Source organism: Cupressus sempervirens, chromosome 6 (genome assembly GCF_028749045.1).
Source record: "Cupressus sempervirens isolate cs-2001-9-10 chromosome 6, ASM2874904v1, whole genome shotgun sequence".
In the NCBI taxonomy this organism is placed as follows: domain Eukaryota; kingdom Viridiplantae; phylum Streptophyta; class Pinopsida; order Cupressales; family Cupressaceae; genus Cupressus; species Cupressus sempervirens.
The window spans coordinates 83,680,681-83,702,919 of record NC_143123.1 but is presented as its reverse complement, the minus strand read 5'-3'; positions in this window follow the sequence as shown (position 1 = coordinate 83,702,919).

Here is a 22,239-nt window from a genome sequence, read left to right as displayed (position 1 = left end):
ACCGCCAACTACTTCCCATAGATGCGAAGAAATCTAGTGGTTCTAGTAACAACATCATTGAATCCAACCTATTTGAGAGTGGGAATGTGGCTCTAAATTTTAGATACGTGGGATGTGAGCAATGGTGGAAGAATGTGTTGGCACTGACATGTTGACGAAAAACTGTGTTCTAACTACTCATTGGACAATAATTTGCCAAGAAATGGAAAAATAAATGGGATAGTGATCTAACAACATCATTCGACAAAGGAATGACAACTCTCGATCCTCAGAAAAGACAAAAAAAAGATTGAGCAGTAATCATAGCATGATCAAAATGTTTTAATATGCGGTCAGAGCCAGCTTGAAAATTAGACCAAGTGTGTCAGACCCCACTTTGCTGGTGACGGTTAGTATTGGGATCATAAAGGCTCAATTTATTGTGCATATAGTACCACACTTCCCTTTCCCCAGTTGTGCAGCGAAAAGGCAAAATGCCTTCTTTGTCAAAGCCAACTCAACCATATTAAAATCACTGCACATCACCATGTAGCTAGAGGCAAGTTGTCAGCCATCCAACACCAAAGTTGAAATCTTTCCATAGCATCATTGGAAGCATAAACATTAACTATACCAAAGGAATGCTTATTCATAGAAAGCAAAATCCAAATAATTTTGTGCATGGGGTCAAAACCATGCGAAATAATAATAGAATGAAAACGAGGTCACAGGAGAGTAACTACACCACCTCTACCAGTTTCATGCTGAGAAGAAAACATAATGTCGTCTGGCCAAATGACGCAACATGCAAAGGAAAGCATGGAACCAAAGATTTTAACATCTTGCATGTAAAAGAAATTTAAATTGTCAAGTCTATGACGGGTATCCCTGACATAGTACTATCTGGAGAGGTCTATAAGACCTCACATATTCTATGATAAAAAAAATTCATGACAACTCCTCCATATCTTGTTCGTCCTCAAGAGAGGAGTTGTTATTTTGTAAAAAAGCAGAAATTGGTGTAAAACTAACAGGGAACTCTCTTAGAATGATAGCATGTCGCTTCTCTTCTAGTTTCTTAGCACTTCCGGGAGGACTACGAGAATGCCGCACATTCTATGTCGCAATGGAAGATACGACAAGCAGAGTGTGAACCACTATAGGAGTCTTAGCACTCATAGCCGCCTTGATTCCCTGTGAAACAATAGGGTGTGAAACTTGTGAAACAACATGATTTGACTTCAGTGAAACCATCGTCAACCTTGCAATGGCCGAGATTTGTGCTCATGTTTATATAGGAGGAATGAAAGCTACAACAACATACATCTTATTGGGAGCCGAGGGAACCGAGGAAACCTCACCTTTGCACCCAACAGTGGTCCATTCCTCCTTTTTTTTTGCTTCCATTGGTTTTACAAGAGCATCCTTTGGCGGGGTTTTAACCCTAGGTAAGTACCAAAGGACAATCCCTAATCTTGTGTTCAACCGATTGACACCTATAATAGGTGTTGGGCAAGTTCAAAGATAACACCTTCTAAGAGAAGGTGTGGGAACCAACATGAATCTCTACAAAATCCATGACATCCTTGGAAAGTTCAACCTCAACGCAAACGCATTTTTGAGGGCAAGCATTGGAAAACTTATCATGTTCCTTAGTAACAACTTTGTTAAGAGTGTTGGCAATGGACTCAATAAACGACCAACAAAGCAAGGGTAGACCAGGGAACTCAACCCAAACAAGCACCCAAAGCTTTTTGTCGTCAAAAACTATAAAGTTTTGTGACTATCTTTGGATCATAAGCAAGGAGGAACAAATTGACCAAGGGCCATTGCCAAAAACTACATCAGCCTAGGACGAGTTAGCAAAGCAAAATAAAAAAACCTTTGATAAGGTTTTGCACAGTGTTAAGGTGGACTCCATAAGGAGTCCAACTCTTGTTAACCCATTTTTGAAGCATGGCTTCAAGGGGAGTCCTACCTACAAAATACCCTATCAATGTATGTTATTCTAACCATTCATATGTAGAATCAAATTTTTGCAGAGGAAGGATAATATATGGATTACCTCGTGGAAGACCTTAACAACAAACTTGCAAGAAAGTTTATTCAATGGAAGCGCCATGGCTTTCCGAAGCAACAGCACGAACACTAGTATCAAGTACTAGGTTGCAGCTGGCCAGGGCCATTATAAACTCTAGCCCTAAAAACTCCCCAACTAAATGTGGTTTGAAAGATGAAAAACAAAGAAGGAAACCTTAGACAGAGAGTTGTACTTAAAGAAACGCAAGAGCCACATGAAAAACTAGCAGAACAAAACACTTGAATTCTATTCTTTATTTATTATAGTACCCCCAATAAATTTGTGTAAACAACTAAAAAGTACAACTTGAATTCTGGACATATCTTACTAAATGAGTTCCGTAGGGCCCATTTGGTTGTTGGAATACAATCAGAATAGGAATAGAAAATTAGAATTTGTTTTTAATTCTTTGTTTGGTGCGCTAAATCTGAATTGGAAATAGGAATACGTATTCTCATTTTGCCCCAAAATGAGCATTTGTCCATTCTGCTAAATACTTGTAATTGGAATTGCTATTCCCATTTCCATTTTGAATTTTTCTTATTTGAAAATGTTTTCAGATCCACTTCATTATAACTTCCTATTGAAGCTCCACAAAATGAAAAATCATAGCCATTTTCAAACTGATGATACTGAAAATATATATATATATATATATATATATATATATATATATATATATATATTTTCAAGATCTGTAAGCGGACATTTTAACTGCTTGAAATTATACACAAACTATGCAAACTGTTTGGCATGCACGTCTCACAGCAAGCAAAATTTTTGTATATGGGAGACAATAGACCACACTAATTTTCTAATTCCCTGAATTCAAGATAAAACCAAGTGCAAGATCTTCCGATCAACCCTTTAAAGCCCATCGAGATTCCTTGTCTACGTAATCCAGGCCTTCATTTGCTGTCGTGGGTTTCATTCAACCGTTGATATCAAAAGATACGTGGGCGTTTTAGTTATGAGCAAACTTCCCTGTCCAAACAATTTAGGTTCTTCAGTTAGAAACCATTCAATTCCTGTGGTCTGATTAACGTTCTGATGATGTTTTTGTCAGTGTGATTGCAATTTTGATAATAAGAATGTATCAAATTCTAATTTCTATTTTGTCTATCCAAACAGAAAAAACAAATTCCTATTCTTAAAAAACAATTTCCATTTCTCAATTCCTATCCCAGCAACCAAACGGACCCTTAATTTCCACCACATAATTTGGAATGCCTCGAGATTCGATCTCATGATGGCAGCCGGTTCAACGTCAAAGCCTGTCATCCTACCATTCCCAAGCCTGCAAGTAAATTCTCTCAATATGATTTCAAGCATGCAGTAAAGTCCAGAGCATCGTCGTAGCTGTAAAGGATGAACAAATCGTCCATCCTTCGTCAGCTTTTCAAAAGGGAACGAAAAATCAAGCAACAATCCCAAGGTACGAATTTCAGACGTCGGATAAAGAAAAAGCTACAGTTTTTGTACAATTCGCGCGCTTTCAAGGAAAGTATTTTTGAATTTGATTTAGGGCTGTAGGGAATCTGCTTCAAAATGAGATGGATGAAGCTAGGTTTAGAAATGAATGTCTGTACATCAACATGCGGTTTCCAAATCATCCACCTATCATCTGACAAATCCATTCCACCATCCACATAATCCTACAGATTATGATAAATCTTTAATATGATTAAAAAAAGTGTCTTTGCTGCAATAATCTCACAGTAGAAATTAGGGCATAAATTTGATGGCCACCTTATCATAATTAAGCACTTTTATGGTAAAAGACAAATATATCATAATAATAATAAATTGAATCAGAATTTTCGACAGATCATTATATTTGTTTAAATATTTCCAAACATCAATTCATTGATCTGAAAATTTGATTCAAAAACATGCTCAATTGATTTGAGAAACAATCTTTGAATAAATATCGATAAATATCTGCCCTGAGCACAAACCCTGGGATAAATGTACTTCTCAAGCATTTTTCATGGTGAAACCGCCCGTACAAGATCGCCAGGCTTGCTTCAGGAATATCAAATTTGATAATGAAATTAATCTAATTCAGATCATTAAGATACAAGTGACCGAGAACTGTCAAAATCTTAAAAAGAAGCCTGCCTAAAATCAAAATCGTACAAGGAAAACTTAAAAAAATACCCGCACGTTAGTACTGTAAGTGACAGAAATAATGGCGTGGGGTCTCTGAGCCTTTTTAACAAGGATGCAGGCCCGCAAAATCCTGCCGCTAAATTTAAAATATGTTGGTCCCTTTCAGATTAATTTTACCCTTCTATATTTGTAAGCCGACTGCTAAATTTAGAGGCCGCCAAATTGCCCTCTTTCATAAGCTGTTTGCCGACCGTTTAAAAGCGGTTTTCGGTATTTTCAATTTATGATATTGCTATAACGATTTAACTATTGAGTTTTCTAGTCAAACTCATTGATTCATATTTCACGAGTGATTCAACATAAATGGAACACTTACCACTCATTAAATCTAGGTGATGCTGATGGAGGTTGTTGCCAATTAGCATTTTAGTGAAAAGGTATTTCAGTAGCTTTCAATATTAGGGTAGTTGCAAGTTAGCATTTCAGTGAAAAGACATTTTCTGCATCAAGTTGGGTTCCCTTGCGCTATTTAAAATTTGTAGTTGACAAGTGGTTTCGACCACATGCAGTAGCAATTTGTCAACACTCGGTAACCTTTGCTGTTAGTTTTAGTTAGCTTGGACAGCTGTTCGTCCACATGTGATTAATTGGCAAATAATTGTTAAGAGTTACAATAACTATTTGTTAATTAATTGACTCTTTCTAAAAGCCACTAGTAATCTATTGGTTAGGTTGTTTTAATCGAGAAGCAACTAGAAACTTCTTGGTTAGGAAACAACTAGAAACTTCTTGGTTGAGTTGTCTTTATCAAGAAGTAACTAGAAATCTCTTGGTTAAGTAGTATAAAAGGGGGTCAAGGAAGGCATTTGGAAAACAGAACAGTACAAAGAATAACAAATGTTGTAAAAGCATTTGCAGTGTTAGCAAATCAGTTTGCAGTGATAGCAAAAAATCTTGCAATGTTAGTGAGGGTGCAATGATAGCGTTGGGATAGCAGTAGAGAATATTTCCAGGAAAAATTAGAAGGCTGTCTGAATTCTGCCAGTGAAAGGAAAAGAATTTTGTACTTCTTGATTTGTTGAAATTAATATATTTTCCATCTATAGAATTGGTTTTCTCTTAGGGGTTTTTCCAAGGACGATTTGTCAAAAAATATTGTGATCTTTGTGTTCTAAATTTCTTTCCGTATTTTATTGGTGAAGTTGCAATTGTGTTATTTTTCAATGTTACCTGTGAATTTATTTACGACAGTTTAATAATCATTTACGATAGGAGATTAATAATCAGTGACTGCAATAGTGGTAATTTTCACATGGCATCAGAGCAATGTTGAAGGTAGAAGAGTTTTGCCCTACGAAAAAAATTGTGATCTCTTCATATTTATTATTGCTTTGATCCCTTAAGATGGCTTTGGCTGGTTTGAGAGATCAGGACAGATTGAATGGTGCCTCAAATTTTGGTGTGTAGAAGGCCAAAATTTCGTTATTGTTCAAAGAGAATGGTATCAAGGATTATGTTACCATTTTTGTACCCATACCAATGGATGCGACACATCTTGTAGCATATAAGAATGACGATACCAAGGTGAGGAGGATTATCCTTGATGGTGTCAAGAATCATATGGTTCCACATATCGCAAAGCTAGATAAAATGAAGAAGATGTGAGACGCCATTTTGAATTTGTACCAGAATGCTACCACCAACAGGAAGATGATTCTCAAAGAGAAGCTGAAGAATACCCAAATGAACCAAGGAGAAGACATTACAAGTTACCTCACCAGGCTTAAACTTGTTAAGGACGAGTTAGCAGCTGTTAGAGATAGCCCCAATGATGACGAGCTAGTGAGAATAGCCCTAAATGGGTTTTCTAAATAGTGGAATGTCTTTGTTCAAGTTGTCAATGGATGAGATACCTTACTGAGTTGGGATCGACTATAGACTGAATTCACTCGGGAGGACTTTTGACTAAATCTTGTCAATAGGGTCAACGAGAGTCAGAAAAGTGAGGTGGAATAGGAGAACATTGCCCTAGCAGGGAAAGGGAAAGCAAAGAAGGGATCTAACTCGCATAGCAAGAAGAAGAAGGACCTTTCTAAGGTCAAGTGCTTTGGATATCATGAGTATGGTCACTATGTTAGTGATTGCCTAGAAAGGAAGAAGGCAAAGAAGCAGGTGGCGGCTTCGACAAGTGTAGATGAACTCTCTAATAGAATGGAAGATGAGTTTGCACTTATAGCTTGTATGGTGAGCTCAACCTCACAGACTATCTGATATATAGATAAGGGGGCGTCGTTTGATATGACAGGAGTTAGAGAGTACTTCTCTAGTTATAAGGAGGAGAACACCAATATCCAGATTTCTATGGGAAACTTGTCCAAGCTCAACCCTGTTGGGAAAGGGACTATTCAGTTTTAGAGGGAGAATGGAAAGATAATTCCAATTCATGATGTATTGCATGTGCCAGGATTAGGTATGAATTTGATTTTCATATATGTTCTTTAGGATAGTGATGCAGGAGCATTTTGCATGGGAAAATAATTTGAAAAAAAAAAAAAAATTTAAAAATCTGGAGGAGAGAGAAAGTGACGAAAATTAGAGGAGAAATAATAAAAAATTAAAAAGGGGAAAAAGGAGAAAAGAAAGGAAAAGAGGATTTCTATTTTCGAGGTGCATAGGTGGCATAATAGAAAAAATAAAAAAATAAATGGTTGTCATTTCATTTATCAAGGTGTGTGGGAAGAATTCTAGAAAGTTATGAATATTGTAGAAAGTTTTGGAAGTTGTAGAAGGTTGTGGAAGATGTAGAAGGTTGTGGAAGATGTAGAAGGTTGTGGAGGAATTCTAGAAGGTTGTGGATAAGCCATGCATGGGGTGGTAAGTGCCTATTTAAGCAATGCATATGAGCATTTCTAATCAAGCTCAAGGAGTAGCTTGAGAAGTGGAAGCTCAAGGAGAAGCTTGAGGAGGAGAAGCTTGAGAAGGAGAAACTTGAGTAGTGGAAGCTTGGAAAGCTTGGAAAGTTTCAAGGTGTGAAAGAGGAGGAGGAAGTGAAGAGTGAGTTTTCTCGAGTCTGTGGACAGAGCGCCAAATGTGAGGCAGTTTACAGCAGGATTGTGATGGACTTGTGAGTGTGTAGACAGAGCACCGAATGTGAGGCAGTTTACACTTGGATCTTAGATAGAGTTTGTGAGAAGAGCTAGTGGCTGCGGTTTAGAAACAAGGAGGTTGCTTGGTGGCTTGCGAGCACAAGTTGAGATCTCAGAGGTTTCTACTAGAGTGTGGATCTGGGCTAGCTTGGGTTTGGATTGGATTTTGAGAGATCTTGTAGAAATGTTATTGTAATTGCTAAGGATTTTCAAATTTAATAAAATTTCTTGGGAAGCATTTATTCTCTCTTTATCTTCATATTGTTGCATTCTTGGTTATGAGTTGGTAGGGTGGTGTGGCCCTTCATTAGTGGTATCAGAGCCGTATCTTCATTAGATAGGGGGTATAATGTACTCTTTAGAGGAACACATGTTGATTAAGCACAAGGATTGAAAATCACCCATAACTATTAGAGTTAGGAGTGGTCGCCTTTATAGGTTGCAGTTTGATACTCCAAAGGCACTCATCAGCGTCAGTAATCCTAGAGATCTTGGAGAGCTATGGCATAGGAGGATGGGCCATATTCATCATGGAGCACTCAAATTTCTTCGTGAGACGGTGACAAGTGTTCCAGAGGTGAGCAGAGAGCATGATGATGTATGTAAGGGATGCGTGTTGGAAAAGTTTACGAAAGCATCTTTTCCAAGGAGTGACACTAGATCTGAAGGTGTTCTTGATCTAGTACATTTAGATGTATGTCGACCGATGTCAACAAAGTCTATCAGAGGATATCAGTACTACGTTACTTTTATCGATGATTTCTCTAGGAAGACCTAGATATACTTCTTGAAGACCAAGGATGAGGTTTTCAGTCGGTTCCAAGAGCTCAAGGCTCTAGTGGAGAACTCAATAGGAAAGAAGATAAAGGTTCTTCAGTTAGACAATGGAGGCGAGTACAAAGGAAATAAATTCTAGGAGTTCTATACTAGGGAAGGAATCAAGAGATAGTTGATTGTTCCTTACAATCCATAATAGAATGGAGTTGTTGAGAGGAAGACCATTTTATATTAGAGGTGGCAAGAGCTATGCTACATGACTAGGATATGCCCCGCTACTTATGGGCAGAAGCATGTAGTACAATAATCTACATTCAAAATAGGGTTCCACATAAGGTGCTAGGGAGGATGATACCAAAGGAAGCTTTCACAGGAAAGAAGCCTAATGTTAGCCATTTCAAAATATTTTGGAGTTTGGCATATTGTCATATTTCAAGTGATACACGTATCAAGTTAGATCAGATTGTAGAGAGGGGGTACTTTGTTGGGTATAGTGAAACCTCAAAGGTATATAAGATTTTTATCCCTGAAACTAGAAGAATTATTGTTAGACGTGATGTAAAGTTCATGGAAGACGAGGCATTTAGAAGGTCCAGAGATTTGCTAGTAGTTGATCAGAGTGAGCAGCTAGCAGAAGCTCCAAGGCCTAGTCAAGGGCAGCAAAGCATAAGTACAGTTACCAGTACAAGTGTAGGCTCAAGTGGTGAAGTTTCATAGAGCATGGAGTAGCAGGTGCAAAAGGAAATGCATCTAGAAAACTTTGAGGTTGATATCACACCCTCTACAGTTGGCAACAGGAACTGTGAACTTCAGGAGATATAAAAGAATACTCAGAAGTTTGTGGGAGCTCCTAAGAAGAGTACTAGATAACAAAGACAACCAACCAAGTTCAATGACTATGTTGCATTAGTTAGTTAGTTGGTAGATAGTGAACCTTCTAGCTATCTAGATACTAAGAAGCATCAAGTATGGCGAGATGCTATGGTTGAGGAGTATAACTCAATAATGCAGAATGATGTGTGGGAGGTAGTTCTTAGACCAATAGATAGAGCAGTAGTTGGATAACATTAGATCTATAAGATAAAGCACAGTGCATATGGTAGCATCGAGGAATACAAGGCAAGGTTCGTGGCCAAGGGGTTCTCTCAGAAGGAGGGAATAGACTACGAGGAGACATTTGCTCCAGTGGCTAGGTATACTTCTATACGAGCTATGATCTCATTTTCCATACAGATGGGATGGAAAATCCATCAAATGGATGTCAAGACAACATTCCTTAATGGTGAGTTAAAGGAGGAGGTATACATAGAGCAACCAGAAGGCTTTGTAGCACAGAACAAAGAGACCCATGTGTGCAGATTGAAGAAAGCATTGTACGGACTCAAGCAGGCTCCTAGAGTGTGGTATGAGTGTATTGATACATACTTGTCGGGAATGGGTTTGTGAAGAGTGAAGTAGATGCTAACCTCTACTACTTGGTGGTTGGGGATGAGATTCTCATTCTTGTTCTTTATGTGGATGACTTGTTTCTTACAGGTTCACTAGGGCTCATAGAAGACTGCAAGAGAGAACTTGCAAAAGAGATTTGAAGAGATTAAGGTGTGGCAGACATATGGAGAGATTTTCTTTGATCAAGGGAAATATTGCATTGAAATTTGAAGAGATTTAGGATGAAGGATTGCAAAGCCATGTCTACACTCATGATCACAAATAAGAGGAAGGTAGATACATCTAAGGAGAAGGATGTAAATCCCACCTTATACAGATAGTTGATTGGTTCACTTATGTATTTGGTCAACACTAGACCAGATATAACATTTTTAGTAAACTCTCTTAGTCAATTCATGGTTGAACCAAAGAGAATGCATTGGACAATGGCCAAGTGTGTATTGCATTACTTGCGTGGTATAGTTGAGTATGGGATCAAATATGTCCAAGGTGAAGGTATCAAGTCGATGGGCTATACTAATGCAGATTAGGCAGGAAGTATAATAGACAAAAGGAGCACTTCAGGGTGTTGTTTCAATTTGGCATTAGGAGTTGTATCTTGGTTCAACAAGAAGAAAAAATCGGTGGCTCTGAGTTCAATAGAAGCAGAATACATAGCAGCTAGCATGGTGATATGTGAAGCTATATGGCTTTAGAGGTTGTTAGTAGCCTTGTTTGGTCAAAAGGTTGAGACTACCGTGATACACTGTGACAATCAGAGTTGCATTAAGTTGTCTGAGAATCTAGTGTTTCATGATAGGTCTATACATATAGACATTAGATATGACTTCATCAAAAATTGTGTACAACGGGGGGTTGTTTAGATCTAGTACATAACTACAGAGGAGCAGGTAGCAAACATTCTAACAAAGGTATTGGGGAAGGTAAAATTCATCTTCTTCAGAGATAAGTTAGGTGTCATGCAAAACAACTTCCTCGCTAAGAGGGAGAGTTTTAGGTAGCTTGGACAATTGTTCGTCTACATGTGATTAATTAGAAAATAATTGTTAAGAGTTACAATAATAATTTGTTAATTAATTGACTCCTTTTAGAAGCCACTAGTAACCTATTGGTTAGGTTGTTTTAATCGAGAAGCAACTAGAAACTTTTTGATTAGGAAACAACTAGAAACTTCGTGGTTGAGTTGTCTTTATCAAGAAGCAACTAGAAACCTCTTGGTTAAGCAGTATAAAAGGGGGTCAAGGGAGGATATGGAGAACAGAACAGTACATAGAACAACAAGAGTTGTAGAAGCATTTGCAGTGTTAGCAAATGAGTTTGCAGTGATAGCAAATAGTCTTGCAGTGTTAGCAAGGGTACAGTGATAGCATTGGGAATAGCAGTGGAGAATATCAGCATGAGCAATTAGGAGGTTTTTTGAATTCTACTAGTGAGAGGCAAGGAATTTTGTATCTCTTGATTTTTTGAAGTTAATATATTTTCCATTTACAAAATTGGTTTTCCCCTAGGGGTTTTTCTGGGGATGATTTGTCCAAAAATATTGTGTTCTTTATGTTCTGAATTTCTTTCTATATTTTATTGGTGAAGTTGTAGTTGTGTTATTTTTCAATTGTAGCTGTGAATTTATTTACAATAGTTTAATAATTGTTTACGATAGGAGATTAATAATCAGTGACTGCAATAGTGGTAATTTTCACATTCACATCCCACCTTTCCAATGGTTGTTTTTAATGGTGAAGTGTATATATTTATAACAATTAAAAGTGGAATAAGAAGTAAAAGGTTTTTGGTTTGTAAGTGAAGTTCAAATTATAAATCTTAAGGATTTCACTAAGGATCAATTCTTGTTAAGTGAAAGGCTCCAACATAATGAGGGATGAAGTTAAGATTATGCAAAGATAAATTTGATAAAATGGATCCTCTTTATTATTAGTCCTTTTATCTTGGTTCAAGAGGTTCATTACTCTATATTACAATAGATCTTGGGCATTAAATTTGAGCTCCCAATGATGTATTTATTGATTGTTTTTCTTTTTCGATCACCAAATATTATGTGAATAGGTGAGAGGGCAAGTTCTAGTTGAGAGGACTTCTATTTCTCATGCCAACAAAGGAGGTTGCAATCACATTGAGATGTTGAGGAAAATAAAAATGTCTTAGATCAATAATGAGACCAAGATTGATGAGATTTGTGTGATCCATGAGAATAGTCTTGTTTCTCTACCAAAATGACACTCATGTGGAGAGGCATCCTTGTTGGTATGAGAATGCAATACACGAGCAATTGTCTAAAGGGTATTGTTCAATTGCTTAATAACTATATGCAAGCATGAAACCTACAAAGAAGCTTTAGTGACTTACACTTAGGTCTATAACATAACATTAGTTTTATCATACCCAAAAAAAAAACATCTAGCATAGAATAGAACAATAAAACAACAATTTTATCTTTCCACACATTGTGAATAACATTTCACTTAGAAAGTATACCAAAATTAGTAAAACCTCACAATAATTTAAGCCATTCACTTAGATGAATCATATGCTGAAAAAAGAAATCTTGATAGTTTGAATAAATTATGTGTGAAGTTCCAAACTACTTGGGTTCAATGGAAGAACTTGAGAATGTCTTTGAGAATATTTAAATGACCATAAAATGAAAAGTGGGGGTTCGCAAAACCAAAATGGTTAATGAGAGATCCAATGGGAAGGCAATAATATAAAAGGAACCAGTTTCAAAATGAGTTAGCTTGGGCTAAGTGGTAAACCAAAATGCTTGAAACCCATAACATCATAGAGTAGCAATAAATTGAAGGTTTCTCCTAATATTATTTGTTTAGGCATGGGCTACTAAGCAAGAAGCCAATAATACCTACCAAAGAGTTTGCAATTCTTGGAAGTAGAGTTTGCATATCATTTCTAATATTTCTAAATGACCTTAATGCATTAAATTAGTATGTGTCATTTTAGAAAGCATGTACTCCAAAATAGTTTGAAAGGACCTATAATCTTTGGTGGCAAGCCTATATTTGACATTGAATTTTGACCAAGCTAGCCAATTCTTAGTTGCTCTAGAAGAGGTGTAAATTGAAGCAAACCCCATGCATACAAAAATTAAGTGCAAGGATACATGAGGCTTTTGCAAGAAATAAATCCTAACAAATGATAGGAGACCAACATGATGACTTTTGGCTCAAGCAAATCTAGTCATGAATTAATCCCCCAAGCCAAAAATGTACTATATTAAAGATTCCCAATATTCCAAATAATTTAGGCAATAATATAAACTTGAAATTCTACCAGTTTATGGTGAGACTGGATGACAGTCCCAAATTAATTTAAGCTTTCTTGACATTGATGTTAGGAGTAATCTAATGCTCGAAGAGTATTTTCCAAGCTTCATTACAAGGGATGAGGTCATAATCATATTCATACAAGTTTGACAGAATGGATATCCCTTACCCCTTATTCCTTGGCTCTTCATTAAAGAGGTTGTTAGTGTTAGGATTAATGAGACAAAAATAACAATTACATGCAAATATAACCAATATCAAAAAATAATAAATTGCATAGAAAAGAACACAAAAGACAAAGATTAACGTGGTTCACCCAATCCTTGGGCTACTTCCACCAAACAACAAGTCCAATATTTTTATTATCTAGTGATTACAACCTATTTAAAATCTATAATCCCTTACACCTCAATATTGCCGCAAGAAGTCACAATCTCATCATACATTATAAAAATCCCTAACCGTAAGCCTTTTTATACAACATTTGGTTGCTTACAAAATTAGGGCTAGAATAAGTCAACCAATAGCTCGGTGCCTTTTACACTATTAAATTCATTTTTGGCTTTAGGGGCATTTTCGCTCGACCCCGCCCTATATCATGACATTAAGCAAGACTAGGGTCACAGACCCCAAAACCCTACAAGGGGCGCTCCCATAGGAACTCGCAAGGGGCGTTACCCCTTGACCCTTAGAGCTTGGGGGTGTTGCCTCCAAACCACCATAATAAAATATGGGGGGAAGTTGCGTTGAATGGAGTGGGAAAAATTGACCTCTGAGTCTAATTAGGCTCCACATCACAACAAAACTTAGAAGATAAAGTCCACCAACACAACTAGGAGTTGGGGGAGAGGTGTGGGTGAATTAATTGTGTGCTTAATCAACTTAAATTAACTTTATCAAATCTAAAACATATCACCAATAGATGCAACCACCATGCATAGTAACACATAATTTGTTAACTAAGGAAATCCTTGATTAGAAGGAAAACACTAGTGGGAATGATGCCCATAAGATGATTTACTAATATATGTAGCCCTTTTGAAAGTGTAAGACCCTATTAGGATCCAATTGTATACAATTAATACATGTAGTCCCTGTTAGGATACTTTGAATCACTAGTAGAAGATTCCAATCATGTTAGGAGCCACTTCAACCTTGTTATGAGTTGATAGGAAGTAAACTGAACCCACTGTCCAAGTTTCTTTAAAACTTTCTTTACAAAACATTTTTTAGGATAACTAGTTTAAGAGTGAGCTGACCAATTCACGGTTAGGAAGCAACTAGGAAATTTTTGGTTGAGTTGTCTTTATCAAGAAGCAACTAGAAACCTCTTGGTTAAGTAGTGTAAAAGGGGGTCAAGGGAGGCTTTTGGAGAATAGAACAATACAGAGAACAACAAGAGTTGTAGAAGGATTTGCAATGTTAGCAAAGGAGTTCGCAGTGATAGAAAATAGTCTTGCAATGTTACCAAGGGAACAATGATAGTGTTGGGGATAGCAATTGAGAATATCAAAAGGAGAAATTAGGAGGTTGTCTGAATTTTGCCAATGAGACGCAAGGAATTTTGTATCTCTTGATTTGCTGAAGTTAATATATTTTCAATTTGCAAAATTGGTTTTCCCTTAGGGGTTTTTCTAGGGATGATTTTTCCAAAAATATTGTGTTCTTTGTGAATTGAATTTCTTACTGTATTTTATTGGTGAAGTTGCAGTTGTGTTATTTTTTGATATTAGCTGTGAATTTATTTATGACAGTTTAATAATTGTTTATGATAGTAGATTAATAATCAATGACTGCAATAGTGGTAATTTTTATATTTGCATCCCACCTTTCCAATGGCTATTTTTAATGGTGAAGTGTATATATTTATAACAATTAAAAGTGAAATAAGAAGTAAAAGGCTTTTGGTTTGTTAGTGAAGTTGAAATTTTAAATCTTAAGGAGTTCGCTAAGGATCAATTCTTGTTAAGTGAAAGGCTCCAACATAATGATGGATGAAGTTAAGATTATGCAAAGATAGATTTGATAAAATGGATCATCTTTATTATTAGTCCTTTTATCTTGGTTCAAGAGGTCCATTACTCTATATTACAATAGATCTTGGGCATTAAATTTGAGCTCCCAAAGATATATTTATTGATTGTTTTTCCTTTTGGATCACCAAATATTATGTGAATAGGTGAGAGGAAAAGTTCTAGTTGAGAGGACTTCTCACTCTCATGCCAACAAAGGAGGTTTCAATCACATTGAGATGTTGAGGAAAACAAATATGTCTTAGATCAATAATGAGACCAGATTGAGGGGATTTGTGTGATCCATGAGAATAGTCTTGTTTCTTTGCCAAAATGACACCCATGTGGAGAGGCATCCTTGTTGGTATGAGAAGACAATACATGAGCAATTGTCTAAAGGGTATTGTTCAGTTGCTTAATAGCTATATGCAAGCATGAAACCTATGAAGAAGCTTTAGTGACTTACACTTAGGTCTATAACATCACATTAGCTTTATCATGCCCAAAAAAAAAACATCTACCATAGAATAGAATGATAAAACAACAATTTCATCTTTCCATGTGTTGTGAATAACATTTCACTTAGAGAGTATACCAAAATTAGTAAAACCTCACAATAGTTTTAAGCCATTCACTTAGGTGAATCATATGCTGAAAAAATAAATCTAGATAGTTTGAATAAATTATGTGTGAAGTTCCAAACTACTTGGGCTCAATGGAAAAACTTCTACCTTTAAATGATCAACAACAGATCTAACTTCTACCATCTTCATATAATAAATAGAAACTTCATGAGAAATACCTTATTTGAAGTGGAAGAGTTTGTATACAACTTTGTTAGGGTTTGCATCAACTCTTTCATTGTCTTAGCTTTTGTAATATTAAATGTCATTGATTGTGCCAAGCATAAACGAATACTTTGAAGTGTCTTTTTGTCCAAAATATGTTAGTCCTCATCTATCATAGTTTCCTCATTCTTGGATTTTCCTTCCAATGCCTGCCATAAATCCTTCGGATAAAGATAGTCCTCCATTTGTATTTTTCATAACTAAAAATTTTTCCCATTAAACTTCTCAATCTTCAACTTACCCTCATCTTCCATTGTCCCCACTCAATTGTTAGACTCTTATTGAACTGTGAGACCTTCATGTAGAGGATAACTGAAATAACCTCACTTTGATACCACTTTTCAGGATTAAAGGGAAAAAAAAAAAAATTTACATGCAAATATAACCAATATTAGAAAATAATAAAGCACACAGAAGAGAGCACAAGGTACACAGATTTAACATGGTTCACCCAATCCCTAGACTATGTCCACCAAACAATTAGTCCAATATTCTTATTATCCACTAATTACAGTATACAATCCCTTACAACTCAATACCATTGCAAGAAGTTACTATTGTTAGAAACAATAGTCCACCAAGATAACTGAGAGGGTGGGGGGGTGAATCAATTATCCAATTAAAACATTTATCAACCTTAAATAATCTTAACCATGCAACCAAAGTAAACAGAAACCACAACAAGATGCACATACACAATTACACCAGATTTGTTAATTAGGGAATCCTTGATTAGAGAGAAAATCCTGGTGGGAATGATGCCCACAAATATATACTAATGTGTGTGTGTGTCTATATATATATATATGTATGTATGTATGTATATATATATATATATTTCTTGTTAGAGGATGGACCTTGTTAGGAGTCTATAAACACATTCATTACATAAGAGTCCCTATTAGGAGTTGTAGAAGGTAGAAGGTAGAAGGACCCACTGTCCAAATAGCTTTTGGGGCAAGACCATTGAACTTCACTGTCCAAGTGATCTCTCAACTATTCCTTGCAGAATAATTATTCATACTATGTTTTATCCTCTTTCCTTTGTCCTATCAACCTGACCAATCACTGTCAGACCTTGTAAACCAAGTCACAAACCTCGGATCTAAATATCAAAACTTGGATCTCAAAATAAAAGCTTGGCAATGAAGTTTTCTCCAACTTTTCTCTACTCTGCTTATCTTCGCATATCAATCTAATTACTCAACGTTCATATCTTTTCTCCTCTTTTTCGCTCTTCTTGCTCCATATGTTCATTCATATATAATAAAGTAAAATGTCATTCCTTTATACCGAGTCCATAAAATAATTCCCTTGAGTCAGCTATTACACCTTCTCAAATAATTATTATAGGACCTCATTGAGAACACATTTTACTTAGCGATAACATCAACTTGTCGCCTTCTAACATGAATAAATTTTTGTTCATGTAATATTATGATGAGCAGGCTTAGTCACATCATCTCCAACATGTCTTCTACATGCCTTTAACCTTGCTTCTCAAAATAATAACACTGCTAAGAGATATAACAAGTTTACTAGAACGTGCTTAATTGTAAACTCTATCTCTGAATAATCTTCACCAAAACTTGCATAACTTCTTCCAAACTTAATATTTTATGCACTTGAGGTTAGTTGCATATACTAGATACTTAGTAGTATCTCACATTAATCTCGCTAGTGAAAATACTCAATGATATGTCCATACCAACTTAATCTTTACTATTGTTCTTTTGTCAAATACCACAAAAAAATTGCTATGTTGACATCAATGACAAACATAGTCATGAATGTAACATATCATCATGATAATGATCTAATCACGTTTCTACAGTACTCCCCCATAAGAATATCATCATCATTCATGCTTTCAACAATTATATCATCCATTACATACTAAAATCCCTAACCCTAAGCCATTTTATACAAGCTTTGTGTCACTTACAAAATCAAGGCTAGAATAATTACATGTTGACCGCCCCAAAAAAAAGTCCAATAAGGATACATGGTGAGTGCAAAGTACTTTCTTGATCAATTCACCACAAGCTAACAACATTACAATTATGCATCCCAAAACAAATTCCAATACACAGTCGGCCTGATAGTGAACATATGACACGTTACACTTCAACGACCATCACAAAATCATCACTGGCATCTTCTACCTTGGACACATCAACATGAACATTCCTTTAATGAAAATCTAATCCTACTAAACAAGTTTCCATCTCACTCAAGAAACAATTCAATAAGCAATAAACTATTCTCTGTGAAATTGCTCTATGACCTATCTTCAACAAATTTTCCATAACTCATGCAAACCTTCAAAATACTTTTTGCAAACACAAATACATCATCAAGACATATCCAACATCATGAATATCAGCCCAAGGAACTATGCTTTGCATCCTCTAACTGTGCTGACAAAAGCTTCCTCTACAACTTTGGTTGTCATAACCAGAAAGCATATATGTTGATGTCAATGACGAAACAAGTCTAAATGCAACACATAAGCACTCAATCCTCTCTGAAAATGTGCTAGCATAATCCCCCAAAGGAATACCATCAACATTCATGGTAAGAATCTCCCTCTTTGGAATTGATGACAACATATGATGAAAAACCACAAATAACAAGAATACCAAACTGAAACGCTCCCCTATTTATATCAATAGATTGACATCAATTAGATACTAAATATTCTCCCACACAGATATTATTCTTCCCCAATTACTTCCCCCCATACATCAATATATGCATTACCCTCCTTATCAATGTATAGGATTTTTCATATATTACTCTTCCCCATTGACATCAATGAAAAGGGTGTCATTATGTCAATTTTTTGAGTTCAATCATCTCCAAAACAATATGTTCAAAAGCCAAGTGCTAAAAGACACTATTATACAATACATTAGAAAAGAGTTCTCAGTAACTCTTCTCAAAAGTGACTACTCCCCCAAAGGAATACCATTAGCATTCATGCTAATAGAGGTTTAACCTACGAACATTTCTCAATATAAAAAAGTGTAGTGCTACACATTACAATGGATCTCAGGCATTAGGTATGGGTTGAAAACATCATATTATATTCATTATTTTTTAAAATCTTTTGGATTCCCATACATTATGTGAATAGATGAAATAAAAATTTCTAGTGAGATGACTTCTAACTCTCATCCCAACGAAGCATACCACAACCACATTGAGATGTTGGGGATTGCACATATGATAAAAATTGATAATGATACCAAGATTGAGGGGATTTTTATGATCCATGATAATAGTGTGGTCTATGGCACAATGACACCCATATGGAGATGGATCCTTGATGGTAGGAGAATGCAACATTGTCTAAAGGGAATTGTTGATTGTTTAATTAATATATGAGAGTGGAAAATATTGAAGAAACTATTCTTCTTTTGTTTATCATGCTTCCTTGGTTTGATGGAGAAAGCTATGTATTCAGTATTTGTTCCTATGTACTAGACATATGTAGTGGCTGAGTACCTATGCATTTCAATGAGATAAATCATCTACCATATAGATGTTCTTCTTTTCGTTCCTACTTTGGTTGCAGCCTTCCATGTACGATTGACCAACTATTCAGGATTTGATACAGGTGTTACATGTTGTAGCCTTCCATGTTCCATTTTTTGAGCCCGTCATAGTGATACAAGTGATTTTCAATTTTGATGCTTTTTTAAAGACTTTTTCTACTGTCAAAGTTAGGGGTACAATTTTGCACTCTGGGAGGCATATCTTGAGCATTCGATATTTGATTTGGGAATTCTTTATGTCATTGGAAAGGTCTTTCTAAGCTCTTTCCACTGATGTTGGTTGTCTTCCCTGATTTTCTCCAGGCATATTTTATTCGATCTTTTGCATTTTTGCATTCTGGTGGATATATTGGTTGTTTCAAGTTTGGGGATCAATTTCTTTGCTTCAGATGATTTTTCATGACTTGTACTATCTATTGTACTAGTCTTATTTCTTTCTAGTCTATTCAGACATCATTTGTATGCATTTTTGCAAATGCACTGAGATAAAGTGTCATATTCCATCTGTATTTTCATTTCAATTGTTTTGCCTTGTTTTACCTTCTGAGTCAAGTAGTATTATCTGAGGACACTCATGCAGATTATTGTATTCTTGGGATTCACCATATCTTATGCCTTATTTTACATGCACTACTCATGATTAAAATGCCATGGGGGGGTTTATATTTTTCCTTTTTTTGCCATATTCCTTTGTCCAGTGAGTTCCCTTATTGTGGCATTAGCCTCATGTAGTGTCTGAGATTGATCGCCTTAGTACACACATATGTAGTCTTTTGTGCATCTTGATTGTGGTTCCTTGACTTGCAGTTCTTTTGGCCCACTTTTCCAATTGCTTGTCACCTCACCCTTGTCTAGATTAGGGGGGGTTCTTCTATTATTTCTCTTGCTTCCTTGGTTTGATGGAGCGAGATATGTATTCAATATGTGTTCCTATGTACTAGGAAGATGCAGTGGCTAGGTACCTATGCATTTTAGTGAGATGGATCATCTACCATATAGACACTCTTCTTTTTGTTCCAACTTTGGTTGCAACCTTCCATGTTCGATTGATCAGCTCTTCGGGCTTTGGTGTTTTGTGCCATCTGTATCTTCAAGATTAGTTATTTTCCTTTGTGTGCCTCATAATTCAATGCAAATTATAGTCTACTCTACTTGGTGAAGTTCTATTTCAGTGGAGGTTCTTCATATCAACAATTACTTTTGACAAAGCTTTGCAACTTCTACATGTTTTGGTGGTGTTCTTCATGATCATCTTTTGTTCCTATCCTTTGGGACATTCCCTAGTTTGGAGGCTTCTTCATTCCTTCACTAGTTTCTTTTAGCATGTTTTCCATCTCTTTTTGGAGTAGGGTTTTTCCCATGTAGTTTTCTTTATTTCTCCTCTTTGTAGAGATTTGGTTGTGCTTTGGTACCTCATTAGGCATTTGTTACTAGGACCCAAATCTACTTTTTGTAGTAGTTTTTAGGTTTTTAGAAACTTTATTGACTTAGACTAGGTCTATAATATAACATTAGATCAAAGCATTTATTGTGTCTTTATCATACCAAAAGCATCTATAACAAAATATAAAGATAAAGAAATTTTTTTTGATTAAGTAAAACAAGTTTTACAGGGATCCTGAAACCCAAAAGTTTTACAGCATAAAGATAGAAATTAAAAAGGTCTAGCTAACATGAAAGTGTGACAAAAAGCCAAAACCAACAAAAGGCCCAAGGCCAGGAGACAAAAGCTAGCACCAAAAAAAAAAAGGATGAGAAAAACCAAAAGAGAAATAGACTAATGGTTGTCCTTATCCAGATCCTACAGAGTTTCTACAGCTTCATTATCCTTCTGATTGTTCGTTCCTTCCTAGTTCATGTTCTGGGTTTCCACCTGGTCCACCTGGTTCACCTGGTCCTTGGAGTCTTTTCGAGAAGCCTCTTCTTGACCAAAGTCCAGCCTGGTCTTCTACATCGTGTCCCCACCAAGGCTGGCTCTCATCGGAGAATCCCCCAGATTGACAATGTTCTCATTCAGGGTGTGTAGAGTGTCCATGATTTCTTTTGTCATGATCTAGTGGATGGAATCAAACCTCTGGACTTTCTGTTCAACCAAGGAAAGTCTGTCCTCTTGTTCATCTTTGGTGTCCTAGCCACTACAGATATTCTGACTGCCTTCTTGATCTCTCTTCCTTCCTATAGGTGCCTAGTCCCTGCGGATGTTCTGGCTACTGTCTTGGTTTTTCTTATCCTTTAGAGCCTCAATTTCCTGAAACAACCATTTGATGGAATGAAAGTTATCAATCAAGCTATTCTTTGCATTATTGAAGAGGTTGAAGCTAGTTTCCCGTGCATTGTCAGAAAAGACAAACAAAGTAGGGTCAATTAGCTCATCATAATGGGTTCTGCTGTCAAGGTCTTCCAACACCTGGATGTTGATTGGGTCTTTAACAATACCCAAGCTAGCAGTATCCAAGTTAAAATTCCTCCAAGCCCTCCTATTCTTCCTAATCACCTCCCCACTTTTTTCCACCATAACTTCAATCATCTCCTTAGGCGGTGATGTGGGCGGGATAGGGCTAGGGGTCTCAACACACTAGGCTTTCAGGTCTACCTGGGGCAGGGCCTAGTCGACTTTTCTTCTCTTGGGGTTTCCCAGGAGGGCGTCAAGAGCCACCTCCTCCTTGTCACTTTCTCTCCCCTTCTCCTCTTCTATCAAATTACCATTCCCCAGCTCCATATCCTCATCCTCAAAGTCCATGTCAGTCTCCTCTTCTTCCTCACTATCTGCCTCCTAAGGCTCAGGCTTGGGGAGAGGGGGGGGGAGGCATCTAGGGCTCTTTCTACTGGGAATGCGAGTATTGCGGGCAGAGAAAGCTTTGGAGGCATTTTCCTCATCCTCAATTTTCACTACCTGAACATCCCCAGAGTTGGAACTGGCAGTGTCCTCTGAAGCACAACTCGGGTCACCGAGGGATTTTTCTTTAGTTTGAGTTTTCAAAAA